Here is a 20,727-nt window from a genome sequence, read left to right as displayed (position 1 = left end):
GCTTTAAAATGGTCAACAAAGAACAGTAAAAGAGATGCTAGGCAGAAACAAATACTACCAGTTCACTCCTGATTTTCTTTTGTTGTACCTCATGTTTTTAAAAGTAGATAGCACAGTACTTAATAAACAATTAACAGTCATTTAAAGCCTAACATTAACAAACAAAACCATTCTTCAAAGCTTTATCATACAGTGATTTTGGCTTATCCTATACACCCCTACCCAACCTCAGGAAATGGTTGCTGTCCAATTGCAAACATTTGCTTCAAAGAAAATTATCTTAGAAAAAAGTTATATATGAGCAAATGTTAGAATACATTCTGACAACTATATTCTTTCCAATAAACAACATGGATACTACCCTAAATATAATACAGTAAAAGTCATATTCTTTTTCTTTCAGCTTTTCCCGGTTAGATCACCTGTCCGCTCATGATTGACAGTGGAGTTTTACAGTGTCAAGTTGCCAGCCCAGCGCCCAACCTTCCACAGAAGACACACACACGCACACACACCTAGGGCCAATTTAGAGTGTCCAATCCACCTGCAGCATATCTTTGGAATATGGGAAGAAACTGGAGGAAACCCATGCGACCACAGGGAGGACATGCAGACTCTGCACAGAAGGCACCCCAGCCGAGGACTGAACCAGAGAACCTCTTGCTGTGAGGCGACAATGCGAACCACTGCACCACCTGGGTCACCCAGTACAGTAAAAGTCATCTACTCCCTTTCAAATATCAAATCATTGCTTTTTAACACGATTGTTAGATTTATTTGTTTATTTATTTATTTTGAGTTGAAAAAAGAATCTTAAAATTTAGACCGCTGATTTATGCTATAAAGGCTTTTCAGTTGTGTAGTTTTCAATGAAGTAGTTCAGATTTGCCAATTATCTTTCTAACAGAACTTTCAGGATGCTAGCCAGAATGTTCCACTCAAACGTCATCACATTCAGCAAAGGAGTCCCTCATTTTCTCACTGTCCCTTAGCAGCTAACCACAAAACCTTCCAAATAGTTACTGCATTTTGTATGCAGATGACATACTAATTACTAATACTAATTACTATTAAGGGAATCCTCCTGGCCCAACTAGAATGCAGTCTACCCATAATAGCCACAGCTTCATGGATAACAGAGGCATTTTGTAGCCCTTCTCCAAAAAATAAATAAATAAATAAAAAATAAAAAAATAAATAAATAAATATAAATAGATATTTCATCACTATCATGGAACTTATAAACAAAGACATCGGCAACCTTCAAACACTGGACCGCACCCAGTTTGGGTTCATGAAGAGACGATCTTGTCTCCTGAACCTGACTGACTTCTTTGAATCAGTCTCCAGAGCTGTGGATGAGGGTAAGGTGGTCCACACAGCCTATCTGAACCTCGCCAAGGCCTTCTACACCATCCCCCACTCTGGAATCATAGATAAACTTATTAAGCTGGGCATAAATCCCTACGTCACTTGATGGGTTGCCAACTGGCTTACTGACAAAACCCAGACTGTAAAAGTAGCCGACTCCAAATCCAGCTCCAGACAAGTGACAAGCGGAGTACCTCAGGGTTCAGTTCTGGGACCTCTCTTGTTTGGCATCTACTTCTCTGAAGTACAGGCCAACACTAGGGGACTCTGGCTAACAAAGTCCGCAGATGACTGCAAACTGGGAACCATTATTGAATCCCCAAATGATGTGGATAGTCTACAAAAGGGCCTTACAAAAACAGATGCTTGGTGCCAGAGCCATGGGCTCAAGCTTAATGCCAAGTAATGTATAGTTATCCCCTTTGGGATAAACCATGTGCCCATGAATTATCACATAGGTGGCAGTACTCTAAACAATGAAAGTGTGATGAGAGACTTAGGGACACAGGTGGACAGTGGTCTTACCTTCTATAACCACATCGCCACAACAGTCAGGAAATCCTTCTATGTGACACACCTCATCACTAAGGGCTTTTCATCCAGAAAAAAGGAGGTCATTGTCCCACTGTACTCATCCCTCATAAGACCCATTATAGAATACAACACTCCGATTGGTATGTACCTCTCAAGACATCTGCAACAACTGGAAAGGCCACAGAAATACCTCACTAAAAGAATCACAGGCCTAAAGCAGATGCCCTATGCTGACCACCTTAAAAAACTCCAGCTATACTCTGTGGCATATTGTGTACTCAGAGGCAATCTCTGCTTAACATACAAGGCCATGTCAAACCCTGAGCTGTTGGACATGCTCCACTTAAAGAAATCCCAATCCCTCAGAGCCACACGTTCCTGGAATCGAAACCTTGTCATGACAATGAACAAAACATGCTGGAGGGATAGGTTCCTGACCCAGAGACTCCCCAGACTCTGGAATAGACTGCCCATACATGTCAAGCAGAGTGCCTCCTTGGCCCTCTTCAAAAGGAACCTTGACGATCGGATGGGAGATAGGAAATTCACCACGAGGATCACATCAGTCTCCCTGCTAGATGGGTCCAGGGAAGTAAATTTTGTGGGAAGAAATATCCAGGGAATTGTTATGGCTAGGCTTGTATAGGCCCTAGGGCTAATAGCCTAGTACCAACCTATGAACTTATGAACATATGAACCTTACTCCCCCTTTCTGAATCACCACTGACTGACATTTTTCAAAGTTAAATGGCTTCTAGTCAAGCAGAGACCTGAAGTATTGTTTGTTTCAATACTCTAAAACTCCTAGCCCCTGAAACATTTTCACCTCTTGCAGATAAACTAAATCATCCACTTTCAGCCTTAGCAGTCTCTCACATTATCTCTCAAGCTGATAGCACCTAAAAGTAAACTCTATTGTCCCAACCATGCATTGTTCACACTTGCTCATAAACTCTAGGAATGATTTCCAAATTCAGTAGAAGACCTCCCCTCCTGTTCTGAAATTACAACTCATCTCTAAAAATAGCTGAGTAATCAGGCCAGCTGTAGGGTTTCTCAGACAAAATGCATCATAAGCCCTATAGCTTTGTCTAAGCCTTTCATTTGCCTCCAAATCTTCCCATCATGCTGTTAAAGTTGTTAAATCATTATGGACATACTTTTCACATCTTTTTTGTTTGTGGATTTTATTAAGGCTCTATATTATTGTTTATATTAATGTATGTATTTTTCTGTCATTGTATTTTTTTTCATACCATTGTGACTACAATCACCAAGGCTGTGCCTATTTTTGGTCTATTGAAATCACTGCAGTACCCTGGTAAACAGAAAAAAATAAATGTATAATACACATATACATGCTTGCATACATTCATCAATCAATCAATTAATCAATCTCACAATATTTTAAATGTTAGTAAGAAAACTTGCATTTGAAACTGACTAGCCAACAATGTTTAATGATGGATATGCAAATATGTAACTGAAATTATTCTAGGGACTCAAAAAAATTGCAACAGCACATGCCATAATAATTAAAGATCCAAAAGGAACAGCTCTACTGACAGTAGCACAACAAATGTCTTACTGCCAAGCAAGGAAGTGGCGTTTTGTTAGACTCTCAATTATATAAGCTTCTACATGACCAAGAATTCCAGCCCCTGATATCCAAATCAAAATGTCAACCCCCATACTGCAATGTCAGAAATCATGATAGCCTTACTTCCTACTTACAAGCATCTAACTTCAGGCTGAACTAAACATATCACTGTTTCCCAGTTTTTGAACTAAATATTTGGGAATCTCTCCCCTCTCATCTTTAGCAAGCAATCATCTCCATACTCACAGTTCAGGACACAATTGCAGTTTCACCTCAACAAATTCCCAAAATACATCTGTCTTCTGTCTGATGACATTACATAAGCCCTCCTCCAGTTTCCTGCTGACCCTCTTTATGTTAGCCCACCTCCACTATGTATAACTCTTAATGTTTTGCCCACCTAAACATTATAAGTTTGAAAACTGCTTACAGCTGTATATAGGTATATACATTTTCTCCTTTTATGCATACTAAAATGATCTCCTTGTTATATTGTGTGCACTATAATGCCCTCTATTGCTATTTGTATCATTCTGTGCTATGAACAAATAAGGCAGGAGAAATAAAGGCAAATGATCACATGAAAAATCTCACACTCCACTCAAGCCCCAACTCCAGAAAGGAAGACTGTAGCTTGGATGGATCAATTAAAAAACAGAGTTTATTCACAATAGCAATCAGACAAACAACACTTTTAAGCACAAAATTCCAAATTCAACATGCTTATCATCCTGAATGAACAGGAAGCAGGACTTCACCGGAAAGAGTCAGAAACAATTAAACACACTCCTAAATATTAAAAACTTGCTTACATCATAATTAATTGATCAATCAATAGCAGTGAATACAATTAAATTAAATGATTTAAAAGTACACCAACAAAAGGTCACATTAAACCAATGCATGAATAAATATAATGTATTATAAAACCCCTAAAAAGCCCTATTTTTTATTTTTGTTACAGGTGAAATGTAACCTATGAGACTTTGATTAAAGCCACAAGTAAAATCTGAACTTAACAGAATTTTAGTAAAAAACTAACACTATTATTTATTAACTCTCTGCTTCAAAACAGTAACTAAAGAGACATGGTTATTAATACTGGGGGGGGGGGGATAATTGGCATCCTATTTTAATTGCCAATAAAGTTCCCTAAGCTGTTGTTTATCATGCCATGCCTCCCTCTAATATCAGGACTGATTTTTTCCAAAATAATATAAGAAAACTGTTGAAAGGTGTGCATTTCAAAGAGTGCCTATAGAAAGTATTACATACAACAATGTCATAATAGTGTTTGTAAATTAGTTTCTTTAGCTTTCTTTCTGTTTTTCCTACATAAAACACTGAACACCCAAAACAAGATATACCACTTCTTTGGTGTCACAGTTACCCGTAACAGGGTAAATAATATTGTTCATCCTTTGGTGTCACAGTTACCTGTAACAGGGTAAATAATATTGTTCATCCTTTGGTGTCACAGTTACATGTAACATGGTAAATAATATTGTTCATCCTTTGGTGTCACAGTTACCTGTAACAGGGTAAATAATATTGTTAATCCTTTGGTGTCACAGTTACATGTAACAGGGTAAATAATATTGTTCATCCTTTGGTATCACAGTTACCTGTAACAGGGTAAATGATATCATTCATCCTTTGGTGTCACAGTTACCTGTAACAGGGTATATAATATCATTCATCCTTTAGTGTCACAGTTACCTGTAACAGGGTAAATAATATCGTTCATCCTTTGGTGTCACAGTTACCTGTAACAGGGTAAATAATATTGTTCATCCTTTGGTGTCACAGTTACCTGTAGCAGGGCAAACAATATCGTTCATCCTTTGGTGTCACAGTTACCTGTAACAGGGTAAATAATACCGTTCATCCTTTGGTGTCACAGTTACCTGTAACAGGGTAAATAATATTGTTCATCCTTTGGTGTCACAGTTACCTGTAACAGGGTAAATAATATTGTTCACCCTATGGTGTCACAGTTACCTGTAACAGGGTAAATAATATTGTTCATCCTTTGGTGTTACAGTTACCTGTAACAGGGTAAATAATATTGTTCATCCTTTGGTGTCACAGTTACCTGTAATAGGGTAAATAATATTGTTCATCCTTTGGTGTCACAGTTACCTGTAACAGGGTAAATAACATCGTTCATCCTTTGGTGTCACAGTTACCTGTAACAGGGTAAATAATATTGTTCATCCATTGGTGTCACAGTTACCTGTAGCAGGGCAAATAATATCATTCATCCTTTGTTGTCACAGTTACCTGTAACAGGGTAAATAATATCGTTCATCCTTTGGTGTCACAGTTACCTGTAACAGGGTAAATAATATCGTTCATCCTTTGGTGTCACAGTTACCTGTAACAGGGTAAATAATATTGTTCATCCTTTGGTGTCACAGTTACCTGTAATAGGGTAAATAATATCGTTCATCCTTTGGTGTCACAGTTACCTGTAACAGGGTAAATAATATCGTTCATCCTTTGGTGTCACAGTTACCTGTAACAGGGTTAATAATATTGTTCAAGGAATTACTTAAAATTACAGAATCCAGTTCCAGAATGTGCTTACAGTGGTTACAAGTACCACACTTTGTGGTGCCATTTTGGACCTGGCACTATAATCTGAATATTTTGATCTTTCAAAAATATTTTTAATATTCCTAACTCTTTTATATATATAAAAAAAAAAACAGTTCCATGCCAACAATATTTTGCATGTACATATAACTTGTAAGAATGGGCCAATACGATTTTAGAGACAGTATCATGCCGTACAGTTAAGGCTCTGGTATACTTTGGCTTCAAACCAACATTTCAATCTCTCAAAGGTGAAAATAAAGACCCAGAGGGGTCACTGACAACCACCATGGTCACAGTACATAAACTGCTGTTTTTTCGTTCATGCTCATGCCCAGTAGGTGTGAATTTTTTCCCCCAACTCCCAAAAATTTATTACTAACACTTTTTATAAGGGTGCAGGGATAGTGTGCTTTATCTGATGATTCGAACAAACTTGAGAACTACTTACCTGTTTTCTGCACAAAATCAACAATACTGGTGTAAATCCTTCTGCATGATTGATTTGGATTTATCCAAGTGTGTGAATGAAAAGATTACAGAGACAAACACTAAAGGTACTGTTACATTTGACCATGTTTCTTTGGGTGACACTTACGTGTAAAAATGAAAAATTCCTGACACTTTGAAAGTAATCTAAATATGGAAAAAGAAAAAGTATACCCTGCAGCCTGCAATGAGCTCTACATTTAGTAAGACACTCTTGATGCAATAGATAGTCAAAACAGTAAGGAAGGGAACTGATAGTGTGATGCAGACACACAAAAACTTAAGAAACACATGGTGTCTGGATGAAAAGGGATATGATGATCAGCATATTTTAACCGTAGCGCTAACACTGACCTTGAATGAGGAAGAAGAGATAATGTATTGTGAAGTGACATCATTTTGAAGTTAGGTACAATCACAAACAGGTCTAAGAAGAAAAGATCCACAACTTCTCTCCAAACATCTTCTTTCTTTGGCATTAAGTCACACTTGAATAGCGAATATTTACCCACTTGGGACTACACCCCCCCCTCCCCAAGAACACCATGTAATGAAGCAAAAGATGTCTGGTCTGGTGAAAGAGAAATAACCACCTGGCAAGGAAGAATATCCTCTCATTGTCATCTATAGCCTTGATAAGTGATCCTCAGAACCCATTTATATGAAACTATCTGTTGCCCAAAAGAAAAGTGGAGTGTCAGACTTTCCTGAAGCAAAATGGGATTTTCAAGGTGGGGAGAGGGGACAATGTTCCTTAAATAGTCAAGCTGATTAGTTGGACTGTCCATGGTATTGGGGATTCTGATTTTTTTTTGGAACACCCTTTCCATTTTACCAAAATTGGATGAGGGGTTAAAGAATCCCTTAGAAATTTTGAAAAATTAGTTTTGAAAAGTTTTAGAGATTCGTGATTTAACTTACCCCTTTCATCACAGTTTTTGATCACCTCTGCAGCAAAGAAATGAAAAGGGAATCTCTATCCAAGGGAGTAGGAAGTAAAATTTAATTATTCACATTCTCCTGCGAGGTTCTGAGAATCCAGGCAAACCTCCTCAAAACAGTACAAGAGGTGATATCCCTTGAAGAATAACTAACTTAGTCATGCATACAGTGTAAACAGAGAACAGTGACTAGTACAGTGACAAAACATTCCTCATTCTTTTACACTTAGTCAGAATAAACTTAAAAATATGAGCCTGACCAATTAAAATTCTGAAAATCAAAGTTTTCCTGTAACCGTCAACAATTTCTCCATCCTTATTGGAAAGAGTAGTATAGGAATTAACTGTTTAGCAACAATAGGATTAACTAAAGCTATAGCTGCTGGAATTGGTTTGGGAAGAGCATATAAAAACTTAAAAAGCCAGAGAAACCTGTTATGTTCTAGCTGCCTTTTTAGGGGCGGCAGGCTGGCTATAAGGAAAATGGAAGGCAGACACACACACATATCCTCCAAAGCTAACAGAACTGGAGGAATTAGTGAAGGTTTAGGAAATTCTATAATGTAACAGCTCATAGAATTTTCTGAGCGACTGCGAAACTTCAGTGTTCTCCCACTGAAAACACTGAACATTCTGGAAATAGTCTTATACAGAGATGAACCCCAAGGGAAGGATCAAAAACTGAGCTCTCCTCTGAGTCTGAATCAGCAAACTGAGGAAAAACACCTTTATCTGTCTCCCTGTACAGATTCAGAATCTTAAATCTTTCAGGAAAAAGAGACATGCTTCTTTCTTTTACCAAAAGCAATAAATAATAATAAGAAGAAGCAAAAACCTGAATAAAACCCTGAGCCAAACCCAGTAACTTAATCCTGTCTAAGCAAATTGGAGGAAGAGTAGATACATGTTTAGTTTTCTGCTTCCTTTTGACAGAAAAATGGGGCCAACGTTGTTACAAATGCAGTTTCTTCAGGGAGGGGCATAACATTATGACAAAACAGGTAAGGTGTCCCTGTTCCCACTCCCAGGACAAACAAGAGCAGTAATCCCTTGTCCACCCAGGGGGACTCCAGCAACTAACGTTGCTGCACCTGAGGGATCTGGGGTAAAAGGTGAGTGGTCTGACGTACATGAAATTGTCACAGTAGAGTCAACCATCCACAGCCTGCTGTGGTGGCAAAGCCTGTTTATTTGTTTTTTTCTTCTTATGGCTGGAAAAAGGATTGACGATCGGACCAACAGTTTGTTCCATGGTCAAGCCAAAACGATGACTCTTTCCCCTGAGGAAATCAAGAAGCAAAAGTCTGTGGAAATTTAAAGTCTTTAAAAGTGTCTTTTTCACACAAAAACACAGTAGAAAACACTTAAAACACATAGCCAGCCCCAAAAAGTAAAATAAACACAATTTCTCCACAGGAAAAAAATGTTTTTTAATTGCTTTAAGCAGCTTTTAAAATGACAAGAAAAAAGTGTGCTCTTATTTTAAAAGTATAATACAGTCCCATGACAGTCCACTGAAACACAAACTCCTTGCTTTAAAATAACATTCCTGAACAGGAAAGAATTAATAAACAAATATATATATTTTTTAAATGGAGGGTTTTTCCCTAAAGGGAACTTATCCGCCCAGCAAAGGAACAGTGCAAGCCAACAGTTGATCCTCAAAAGACTCAGAGGAGCATACTGTTTGGTAGCAGGAAAGCTGTGAAGGCCTTGGCACCCACACCTGTCCCTTTTGAATCAGCTGGTCTGAGCTGACTAACAGTTTGAGTGCATGGATGGTGCTCTGAAGCTTTGGAAGCTGTCTGGATTCAGGGATTACAACAATGCATAACTCTAGACAGATTAATTCTTCATATTGCTTAATGACAATAAACTGCTCTATAAATCCGAGAATTCATCTACTAAGACAACCTTTCTCTATAGATGCCAGTGAAGAGTAATCTGCTAAACTAAAAGAACACCTGAAGAAGGAAAACACCTACTTCACAGACTCTATTTTATCTATGCCTTATTTAGAAAGACAAAAAAACAAACTAAGCACTGCTTCTACTGAAACCCTACAACTATTAATCTTTGTATATTCAATGCATACTTATTTTAGTGGTTTATGATTGAGTCTTAGATAATAACTGGCAAGAGGTAATTCAATCAAGTACCACAAAAAAAAAGTGCACCTCCATATATATGTCTCAGTAACCTTTTGCTATTCTGCAAAACACCTAACACTGTGTTGCACAGTGATGTGGCAGGAAGACATACAGCATCGTGTGTGGTTTGCTCCTCTGCTTTGTTGAATGCTAATGAGGCAATCCAAAGGAAGGCATATGCTAATTAGCCATGAGCCCCCCTCCCTGGAACCACCTCCAGGAAGGCACTTACACACTAAGCAGTTCAAAAAATTGCTCAGTTGTATTTAGCTACCTAACATGGTATGGGGATCAGGGATGTTTGGGAATCATTAGATACAAGGAATAACACAAGAGTAAAGTGCCAACAGCACGGACATCAGTATGTGGATTGTGTGCTGGGAAAAATCAGGAGGCACCAGGGATAATGCAAGAGTAAAGTGCCATAATGGCATGGATATCAATACTGAGATTGGTGGTGGGTGGAACCATGTAATGGCAGAGAAGTCAGGGGAACAGCTATGGGAAATGCGTGTGTGTGGGAGACTGACTGTGGGGTGAATACAAATGCCTAAATGAGTTGTTTACTGCTATGATATGCAGATCAGAAATGATCTGCATGTTGCTGTAGTCTATGCGATTTAGAAACATGGAAATTAGCTTATAATGAGGTCTTTCCTCGCTGTGGTTAACATGTCTCTGAACTGCATAATGCCACATCATGGGAGCAAGGCCTTTTTAGTGAGAGCCATGCAGCTTGCTGTAGGCCCTTTATGTTTTAGACATGCTTATCAAAAAACATACCTTAAGTGCAAAGTAAAGTGAAGCTCAAGAGGCAAATTTAAACATCTGTATCAATAGCTCCCAATAAGTAGTTATGATCAGGTAGATACAATCATAATTCTTTGCAGTTCATGGAGCTATATCTGTTAACACATACTTTCACTTATAGAAAAAAAAAGAATTGGCATGTGAAGTAATTTATAATTTTGAATCCCAGACAGCAGGCAGCAGTAAAATGTTCTGGGGAGCTAATTGCTTTAAAAGGTTTTGTTATTTTACAACATTTTGTTTGAGGTATGGCAGAGTGAAGAGTTTAATAGTTTTTAAAGCTCCTTTTAGCTTCTATAGTTGTTCTTTGCTGACAAGCACTGGCCACTGCAGCTTGAGACTAGAGTTGAGCTGTGCTTAGAGGCACTTAACAAAAGCTTCTGAAGCCTCTTTCTAATGTCAGGAAGGCGCTTAACAAGCCTCATTATTCCCAAAATCAGAGCATGATCACAGCACTCCATTTATTACATAAATTTCTTAGAGTAATGCCTTAATTATCTTTTAAGCTTGTGTGAATTACCAGAGGAATGCTGCTTTATACATTAACTATGCCACGTTAGGTCCTATGAATAACTTTGTGAGAGAAATGCAACTTATATTTCACTATTCTTTTTACATTAATGTTCTTTGGAATGATTTTATTTGTGTTATTATACAGACACACATAAATTTAAAAATATATATATATATATATATATATATATATATATATATATATATATATATATATATGTGTGTGTGTGTGTGTGTGTGCATACAACTCCTTAATTACTTTAATATTTCATTATTTGTTCTCCTTATATTAGTACGCATTGCATGATTTGGTGTTTCTTTATTTTACTGCAAAATGTAAATAACTACAGTTGTTATATTAAATCAAACTGAAAATTGCGTTATATGCTTTGCTGTATATAAAAATAACTTTGCCTTGTTGCTTGAATTGTGACTGAAAGGGTCTTTAGACAAGTCATCTTCCTCAGTTAGCAAATGTTAAATAGATAAATGAATGTGAAACTTGTCTTTAGCCTTTAACAGCCTGATCTGTCCTGCATTGCTTGAGCCTTTTTGTCTAGCGTATGGTGTACCAGGAACCAAATGGAGGGTCTTGCAATGTACTGCATAAAATGTGTTCATATCAGTAAAAATAAAAACAAAAACTTTGAAGTATCTCTTAAAGTTTGGAATAATTACATTTGTAAATCAATGTAAAACACCTGAGTGAGACTGAAAAAAAATCCAAACTGATAAATGCAAAATTAAAACCAGACAGGTTCTAAAGACTTTCAGACTTGTTGCTGACCTTAAATACAAAACGTTAGATTTTATTATGAGCCTAAGACGTGTTATACTTATATTGCTAAGCTGCTCATCCCACTGATGCAAGATGAAGATTTTCTCCAGTTTGCCTTTGATGAAGCTGCCCAGTATTTGGCTACACATATAAGAAAAATAACTGTTGAAGTGGAATTTGTAATAGTTTGAATACTTTACCAATTACAGGTCTTTATGCTTTTAGTTATTCTCAGATTTTTGGATGCTGAAGTAGCATTTGTTACTTTGCTTCATCTCATGCTTTGTTTCATGTGTGTTTTTTCTTGGACCAGCTAGTGCATATAGTTATGTTCCTGATATTTTTATGTGACATCTTTCTTTTGTGGAGGACTTCCAGTACCTTACTGAACAATAACAAATCAAAAGTGAATATTCAGTTTTTGTACTTTTTCTTGGCTACACACTGCAGTTTGACAATGGTAATCTAAAATGATTCATACTTCTCATGTGTTCAGATGTATATACCTCCCTGGATAAGCCGTCTGACTACTTATCAAACCCTGCCAACAGTTCCTTAAATATAAAAGCTGTTCAGCAGATAATTATGCTGGTTTACTGCTGAAAGTATATTAAAATTAATCTCAGAAAACCTGCTCTTGTTAGACAGTTCCTTGTGGTATGGACTAGCCTAATGTTACCATGGCACAGACTCAGGTGAGTATGGCTATGTGGCCACTGAGGAAGAACATTTTATATATGGGCAGTAGTTAAGAAGCCATTCTGTAACAGAAACAGAGTGCATCTTATATACATAGTAATGGACAGCTCTGACTGTGTGCAGTAGTGTACAGTACATGATGGTCCAATGCTGTCTGAGGTTCTGTTATAACACAGGGACTGGACAGCTCACTAACAAATAGGGAGCTTAGCTGAGAATGGCCAAGGCTTTCTGACTGCCACTAAAATGAGTATAAAACTAGAAGGACTTTGTCAGCCATCACTGGGCAGTTCTTTTTATAAGAACCTGTGCCGATTACTAGCAGGCTACCGAAATGGAAGGACGGGGTTCTGCTCAGTGGTGAGTTGGTGAAAATATTCATAGTATTTATTATTTATTTATCAACATTTAATTACAGGGAAGTCTGACTGCATAGGTGTCCATTTTCAGTGGAGGCCTGGAGAGAAAAGCTCTAAAGCATTATGTAAACATCTTAAGTAGAATAATTTTCCAATCTTCAAAAAAATACCAAAACGTGTACAGTTCGAATAATTATACCAAAATAGAAATAATGTTACAGCACTGGTAAAAACAGAGACAACTTATATGACAGTGATTTAATATTTACAGAAATTCTACCCAGTGTAAAGAAATTAAAGGTCAGTTAGTATAATACAAACAGCAATTGCAGTATGAGGTGAGATAAAACAAACCAGGGTTATGGTATATTTAAGTAAAGAGTCAGTGGAGAAAAATTAATTTAAGTAAGGAAGTGAACGAAGAAGAGGAAGTAAGGAGGTGCAAGGTATGAATAGCTACATGCTCACATTTATGGACTATAGTTTATCCTGGGTTGAGCAAGAGCAGAGCCATAGTTTGAATAGAAAGTATTTCAGAATGGTTTTAAAGCACTGAAGGGAGGCTGTAGACCTCATAGATAAGGTAAGGTGTTCCAGTCTTTGAATACAGGCCATGCCCAGCAGATCTGATAGGTCTGTGGACAGAGAGGAGTTTTTTGTCATTGGCTAATAATGACTGAGTGGGAACATATTTGTGTAGAATGGTATATAGTGCTGGATAAGTAGATGGATGCTAGATAATTTTATAGGTGGTATGAAGCTGTGTATATGTTAGTTGAGGGGGTAGTTCTAGCCAATTTAGACTTTTTAGAGCTATACAGTGGTAGATTATGAAGTGGGAATTTGCTATAAATTTAGCCATGTTATTATAGTATTGTTCAAGCTTTTGCTTTTTCTGATGCTTGGAGGTTAGTACCATAAAGTAGTGAGAGGAGGAGGAGGAGGTAAGTAATGACAAGTCTGGTTATAGTTGTTTTGGTGAAAATGTTTTTGGCTCTGTAAAGCATTCTAGTTGTATTTTGTTCTCTGGGAGATTGAGCTGCTCATTGTGGAACACCCTTCAGTTCTGTAGTTGGGAAACAGAAGTCTGAGTCTTTGGTCACTCATAAACCAGGTAAGTGTAAGTTTAAGATATGGTTTATGACTCATAGTAAGACTAATAAGGTTGATTTAATCGCTTAAAGTTTATGGTTCATAAAGTCGATAAGATAAATTTAATAATGAATTTAATCTAAAGTTATTAATGATGTTCTTCATGTTTCACTGTTGCAGTCATCACATTTGGGTTATCTGCCTGCAAGTAGCCCTCAGCCGGCCTGAATACCAGAGTCTTCGGATTTCTGCGTCAGATGCTGTCTCTTCTTCCATGCCGTCAGGTCATCAGGGGTATAAAACATGCAGCTGATGCCATTACATCAGTCTTTCTTGCTGCGCGATGCCCGAAGCAGAAGCAGTTCGCAAGTGCCTGTCGCCAGACTCCTGAAATTTTCTTTTTCGAGTTTTAGACTGAAGTCTTCAAAAAAAATAACTACCCCATTGGGGATCCTTTTTCTTGTTCCAACCGATGTCAGTAAAAGTTAACAATTGTCTTGCCTGTGGAAAGCAAATACCTCATAGAGATTTTCATTCTTACTGCATCCCCTGTTTAGGCCCAGACCGCGACGTCCCACGCTGTCAGTTTTGTGCCTTGTTCAACCCCCGAACTATTTGTCGTCAGGTTATTTTTGCAGCCAATTACTTTCGTACTCGATCTCAGTACTCCAAAATGGCTTTGTTAAGCCATCCAACTACCGATCTTCTGAAAAAACGTAAGGATAAAGACAGAGACAGACCGCATAGGTCCAAAACTGCCAATGATGCTTCTGTTAAGCTAATCACCAGTCCGCTGGTATGCAGTGAGGTGCTTTCGCAGCCCCTGATACCCGCTACTTTAGATTTGCAGGCCTCTACTGAGACTCATTTGGAGTCCAGTATGCTGCGTGATGCTTCTTCAGCTATGGAACCTGCGGATGTCTCTACCTTGGATGGGTCTGGAGCCGCTGTGCAGGCACCAGCTTCTGAGGGTGTATTAAGGCCTACAGACATTCATATTAAACCAAAGCTATCATTTCCATCAAGAAGTTCCAAATCCCTCAGGCCAAAAAACTCGCACCACGCCTAGAAAACCGATGACCAAACAGCATGCTCAGGCCCATAAGCCTCATAAACAAATGCTTAGAATGGCTGAAGACCTTATTACCTTAATTAGGGGAAGCCAGCCTTCCCCCTCTAAGAGACCTAGAACTGAGTTTCTTTCTGATTCTTCTGATCAGGAATCTGATTTTTCTGCTCCTTCTGATTACTAGGATTTGTCCTTATCTACTTATGAGGATTCTGATGCAGAGGATTCCATTCCCTCTGCTTCCCCTCCAGAAGATCTTTCTTTCAGTGAAACCTTGCATACTCTTAGGGAGCATTTCCGCTGGGAAAGCCAGGATTACTCTGAGCCCAAAAAGAGAGTTAGGGAATTCTTACTCCTGCCTCAACATAGGCCATTAGCTATCCCTCCTGTTCTGGACATTGTAGATGATGCTTTCTTCGAATCTAGCCTTACCCCAGACACTTTACCTCTAGCTCCCAGAAAACCTGACAAGAAGTACAGAGTACCTGACTCTCACAAGTTCCTCTTCAAGAATCCTTTTGCGGATCCAGAGACCATTTCCCAAGGACCAAAAGGCATTAAGGCTACTCCTGCCAAAAATCCTACCCCTTCTGACAGAGATTCTAGAGTCTTAGACAGATGGGGTAAGAAGGTATACACTTCTGCTACTTCGGCAATTAGGGCTTTAAATTGCCAGTTTTATATGTTAAAAGTATCAGCAGCATATTATGGGACTACTTAAACAGAAAATGATGTTGATTACAAAGAATTGCAAGATTTAATGCATTCTGCAGAACAAGTTGGTAAACATACTTTGCAATGTGGTTTTGATGCTTTAGAAGCATCTTGCAGGGCTGCTGTCACTGGGTCTGTACTTAGAAGGCATGCTTGGCTTAAGGAACAAAACTTGCCAGATCATGTTAAAGCTAAATTACTGGATGCTCCCTTAAACCAAGTCTGCCTTTTTGGCAACAAAGCAGAATAAGTCCTCAAAAGGATGGAGGAAAAAGCTAAATCTATGCAAACTGTTAAAGATTTCCTACAAATACAGCCTCCCAGTTTCAGTAGGCATTAGCCTTCAAAGAACTGGTCCTTTCCAGTCCCTTCCAGGCTAAGTCCAAACCCAGAACAGCAAACTACCTAGGCTACAGTCTCAGGCTACGCACAGACCTAAGCAGTGGGGGGCTCCCACTTCCAAAGCAGGGAGTAGTAAGCCACCCCCTATGGAAAAATGGCACAATAACTTAGCCTTAACCCTTCCAAGCCCTGCTCAACTACCTGCTCCCTTAGGAGGAAAACTTGCCTTGCATGCAAAAAACTGGGAACTCATTACTCAGGACAAATGGGTTTTAAACATAGTTTCCCAAGGATACAGATTCCACGTCCACACACTACCAACCCCAAATGGTTGGCCAGACCTACCCCCAAATCAATGGGCAGAGGCCCAACAGCAGGTTCTCTTTCTTCTCAGTATCAGGGCTATTCAACCTCTTCCAGCAGAACAAAGGGGACGAGGTTTTTATTCAAGACTTTTTCTGGTACCCAGAAAAGACAACTCCTGGCATCCGATCCTGGATCTCTCTATTCTCAACACCTATCTGGTAGTTCCAAAATTCAAAATGTTAACTCTTCAACAGCTTCTTCCTATGCTAACCAAGGATGCCTGGCTGGCAATTTTAGACTTAAAGGAAGCCTACCTGCACATCCCAATAAGGGAATCTTGCAGGAAATACCTACGCTTCACGGCAGGCTCCATTCACTATCAGTTCTCTGCACCTCTCTTTGGCTTATCTACTGTGCCCAGGGTATTCATAAAGTGTCTAGCTCCAGCCATTGCATTTTGCAGGCAGAGAAATATTCAAATTTACCCATACTTGGACGATTGTCTGACTCAGGCAGAAAGCCAGGACTTGCTATTACAACACCTGGCATTTGTAAAGAAACTTCTAACTTCACTGGGGTACACCATCAACGAAAAGAAATCTCACCTAGTACCCTGCCAACAGATTGTATTCCTGGGAGCAAGCTTGAACACAGCTTCCCAGATGGCATTCCTCACTCCAGAGAAACAAGTTTAATTAACAACCTACTTCAAACTATTGGCCACAAAACCCCAGGTGTCTGCAAGGAAAATATTGCAAGCCCTGGGGTTCATAGCCTCTTGCATTCTACTAATTCCATATGCAAGACTGCATATGGGGAAACTGCAATGGTATCTAAAAAGCCTATGGTGTCAACATTCTCAGAACCTAGAAACAATGATCTGTATCATTCCTTGTTTGATTTCAGAGTTCCTTTGGTGGGCAGAAGCTTGCTACTACAACAAGGGACTCCCTTTCACTCTACCCCCTGCCGCCCTAACCCTAACAGCAGACGCATCAGACTATGCATGGGGGCTCACATGGCAAGGCAGTGCATTCAGGGCAAATGGAACCCAAGACAGATGCACCTGCATATCAATCAAAAAGAAATATTAGCTGTACAGAATGCTCGGACAGCCTTCAAAGACCGTATTCTTCCAGGACAACTATTGGTAAAGACAGACAACACCACAGTTATGTGGTACATAAACAAGCAGGGGGGGGACCCACTCGTACTCTCTCTGCAGACTAGCCATGGCTCTGTGGAACACAGCCTTGAGCTGCCAAGTACACCTACAAGCCCAATTCCTGCCAAGCAAACTAAATTCACTGGCAGACAACTTAAGCAGAAATCTCATGGACCCACACGAATGGAAACTAGAACCCAAAATATTCACCCTTGAGAAACAAATGGAGGACTCCAGAGGTAGACCTATTTACCTCAAAACTACCAATTGGACAAATTCTGCTCAAGAACACCCCACAGCCAAGCTTGGAAAGTGGATGCCCTGTCCTTTACCTGGGAAAGCCCCTCAGTTTATGCCTTTCCCCCTCTGCCTCTCATCTCGAAGGTTCTACTAAAGATCAAACAGGGCAAGCCAAGGACAATACTGATTGCACCAAACTGGCCACGCCAGCACTGGTACTCCCCTCTTTCACAGTATGACACTGCTGCAGCCATGGCACCTGCCTCAGACCCCTTCCCCTGCTGTCCCAGCAGGTGGGCCAGATTCTGCACCCTAAGCTTCCTACCCTGAACCTTGCAGCCTGGATAATTCCTTGAGCTCTCCTCTAGCATCCCTCAGTCAGCAGGTGCTGGATGTCATTTTGGAGGCTAGGAGGCCTAGTACTAGAAAATCCAATGCTGAAAAGTGGAAATGATACTGCTCCTGGTGTCGGGCTCAGGGGATGGACACAGTGGTGCCCAGCTTACCTCATATTCTACAGTAGTTAACAAAAATGCTCCACAAGGGCCTATCCTTCTTGTCAATTAAAATTCATGCCTCTGCCATTTCAGCACATTATAATACTGAGCCACCCCTCTTCTCTCACCCCTGCTAAAGCAATTCCTTAGAGGGGCCAAAAATTTAAGACCCCCCCCCCCAGGAGAGCTCCCACTCCAGCCTGGGACCTTAACTTTGTATTGGAAAAGCTCACTCTCCTCCCCCCTTTGAGCCAGCTGCAACAGCAGAGTTGAAATTCCTTTCTTGAAAACAGCCTTCCTTCTAGCCTCACTTCAGCAAGAAGAGTGTCTGAATTACAGGCCCTCATGGCAGTAGAACCCTTCATTAGCTTCCATGTGGACAGGGTTTCCCTCAGGACTAATCCTTCCTTTATGCCCAAGATGATGTCTAGTGTGCCCCTAAATCAATCCATTCATTTGCCTACTTTTTTCCCTAATCCACAAAACAAAGGGGGATGAATACTGCACTCTCTGGACGTGCACAGACAACTTGATTTTATTTGGACAGGACTAAGCCTCTCAGAAAATCTGAACAGCTGCTAGTTGGCTTTAATGCAAGGGCAGAGGGGAAGGCCATTTCCAAATGGATAACCCATTGCATTCATTTCTGCTACAAGCACCATGGAAAACCTACCCCACAGGGGATAAGATCACATTCCATCAGGGCTGCATCTACCTCTGTGGCTTTTCTCAGAGGAGTCCCTACCAGGGACATCCTGGAAGCTACTACCTGGTGCTCTGTACATACCTTCACCAAGCATTACCACATGCCTATCTTTTCTAAATCCAGAGCTGGATTTGCCACTGCAGTCTTGCAGGACTTAATAGCTGGCCCTAATGCTCTTTAACTTCCTCCTCCCTTCCTTAGCTTTGGGAATCAACCCAAATGTGAAACATGAAGAACATAGTGCAGTTGTGTACACTCACCATAAATGTAGATGTTTGTATTCACTTTTGCAGTCCTGGTTACCCTCCCTCCAGCCCCCTGACTTCTCTTGGCTCTACCTTTCTTTCTTGTTTGGTATATTTATTTTTCTGGTATATTTGCTTTTTGATGGGGGTGTACCATACCATACCATATAATTGCTTCCCATTGTGGGAGCACCTGACATCTGGGGCAAGAAAAACTGATGTAATGGCATCAGCTGCATGTTTTATACACCAGATGACCCGATGTCATGGAAGAAGAGTCAGCATCCGATGCAGAAATCCAAAGACTCTGGTATTCAGGCCAGCTGAGGGCCACCTGCAGGCAGATAACCCAAATGTGATGACTGCAACAGTGAATACACTCGAACATCTACATTTATGGTAAGTGTACACAACTGTACTTTTTGGGAAGAGTTTACCCTGGATCATAGACATTTTGCACATGATAGGTTTCGCTTGAGTCAGTATGGGTCAGATATATTTACTGGTATTATTTCTGGTACTGTAAATGTTTTTTTTTTAGGTTGCACAGCAAACAAAGCAACTTTGGTTCAAGATACGACAGATCTGTTAATGTTGCAACTTATTACATAACCAGTGCGCAGAGCCTGGGATCCAAGGGTAGTGAACTGATTAGTTTAATAGCCCTGGAGAATTACAAAATTATTGTCATTACTAAATCTTGGAATTAATTTGATTTATGTATCCTGGAATTTATTAAATATGAATGTTTGAAGCCTATCACTGAGGGTGGGGGGGTGGATTGACTCTTTGTGCTCACGCTTCTCTTGACTCAAATTTATCAGAAGTAAATAAAAATAAAATTAGGATGTGTAAAGGGCTAGGTAAAAAATTTAAGAGCAGCTGTAATATCTACTTGTTATTGTGATACAAATCACTTAGCATGGATGCCAACCAACTCTGGGAATTTGTAGATGAACGTGATAGAATGTTAAAATCACAAAATGTAATTTTACTTGGGATTTTAATTAACCTGGTATTGATTAGACCAGATGGACAGCAAATGATTATTGTGCCAGGAAATTTATTGTTTTATTCTTTTATTATGGTATACAAGAATTAATTTGGAGTGCTAACAGAGGTAGCAATATTGTAGATGTTGTAGCAAGTGACTTTGTAGGCATTATCAAAATAGTAGATGTTAATTCACCCCTTGGAACTTCCGATCACTGATGTCCTTCAAGGATGCATCTGCAGTCATAACAAATGGGTTGTCCTGTCGTCAGGCAGCCCTTCGGTCGGCCGGATTCCAAAGTCTGGGTCCGGCTTCGGCTGATGTCGCACTTCACCCGACGTCATCTCTGCTGGTCTTCGGGTATAAAGGCATCAGCCGACGCCATTTTCCTCAGTCTTTCTTGCCGCGTGGCCAAGCAGAAGCTGATCGCAAGTGCCGGTCGGTCAGATCCAGAGATTACTACTACCGAATACTACCAAGACTTCTAAAAGCTAAGTACCCGTTGGGGACTCTTT

The 20,727-nt window shown here is 39.7% G+C and overlaps 1 protein-coding gene across 1 annotated transcript in view; it reads left to right on the top strand.

Moving 5' to 3' along the window:
• Positions 1 to 20,727, top strand: part of PIEZO2 (piezo type mechanosensitive ion channel component 2) — a gene marked incomplete in the record, with an annotated part of 2,710,318 nt that overhangs the window by 1,250,391 nt on the left and 1,439,200 nt on the right.

The sequence above is a fragment of the Protopterus annectens genome, chromosome 3.part1 (assembly GCF_019279795.1).
Source record: "Protopterus annectens isolate FY-2018-M chromosome 3.part1, PAN1.0, whole genome shotgun sequence".
Classification (NCBI taxonomy): domain Eukaryota; kingdom Metazoa; phylum Chordata; order Ceratodontiformes; family Protopteridae; genus Protopterus; species Protopterus annectens.
Note: the sequence above shows the minus strand (reverse complement) of the source record. Positions and strands in the feature narration are given on the sequence as shown.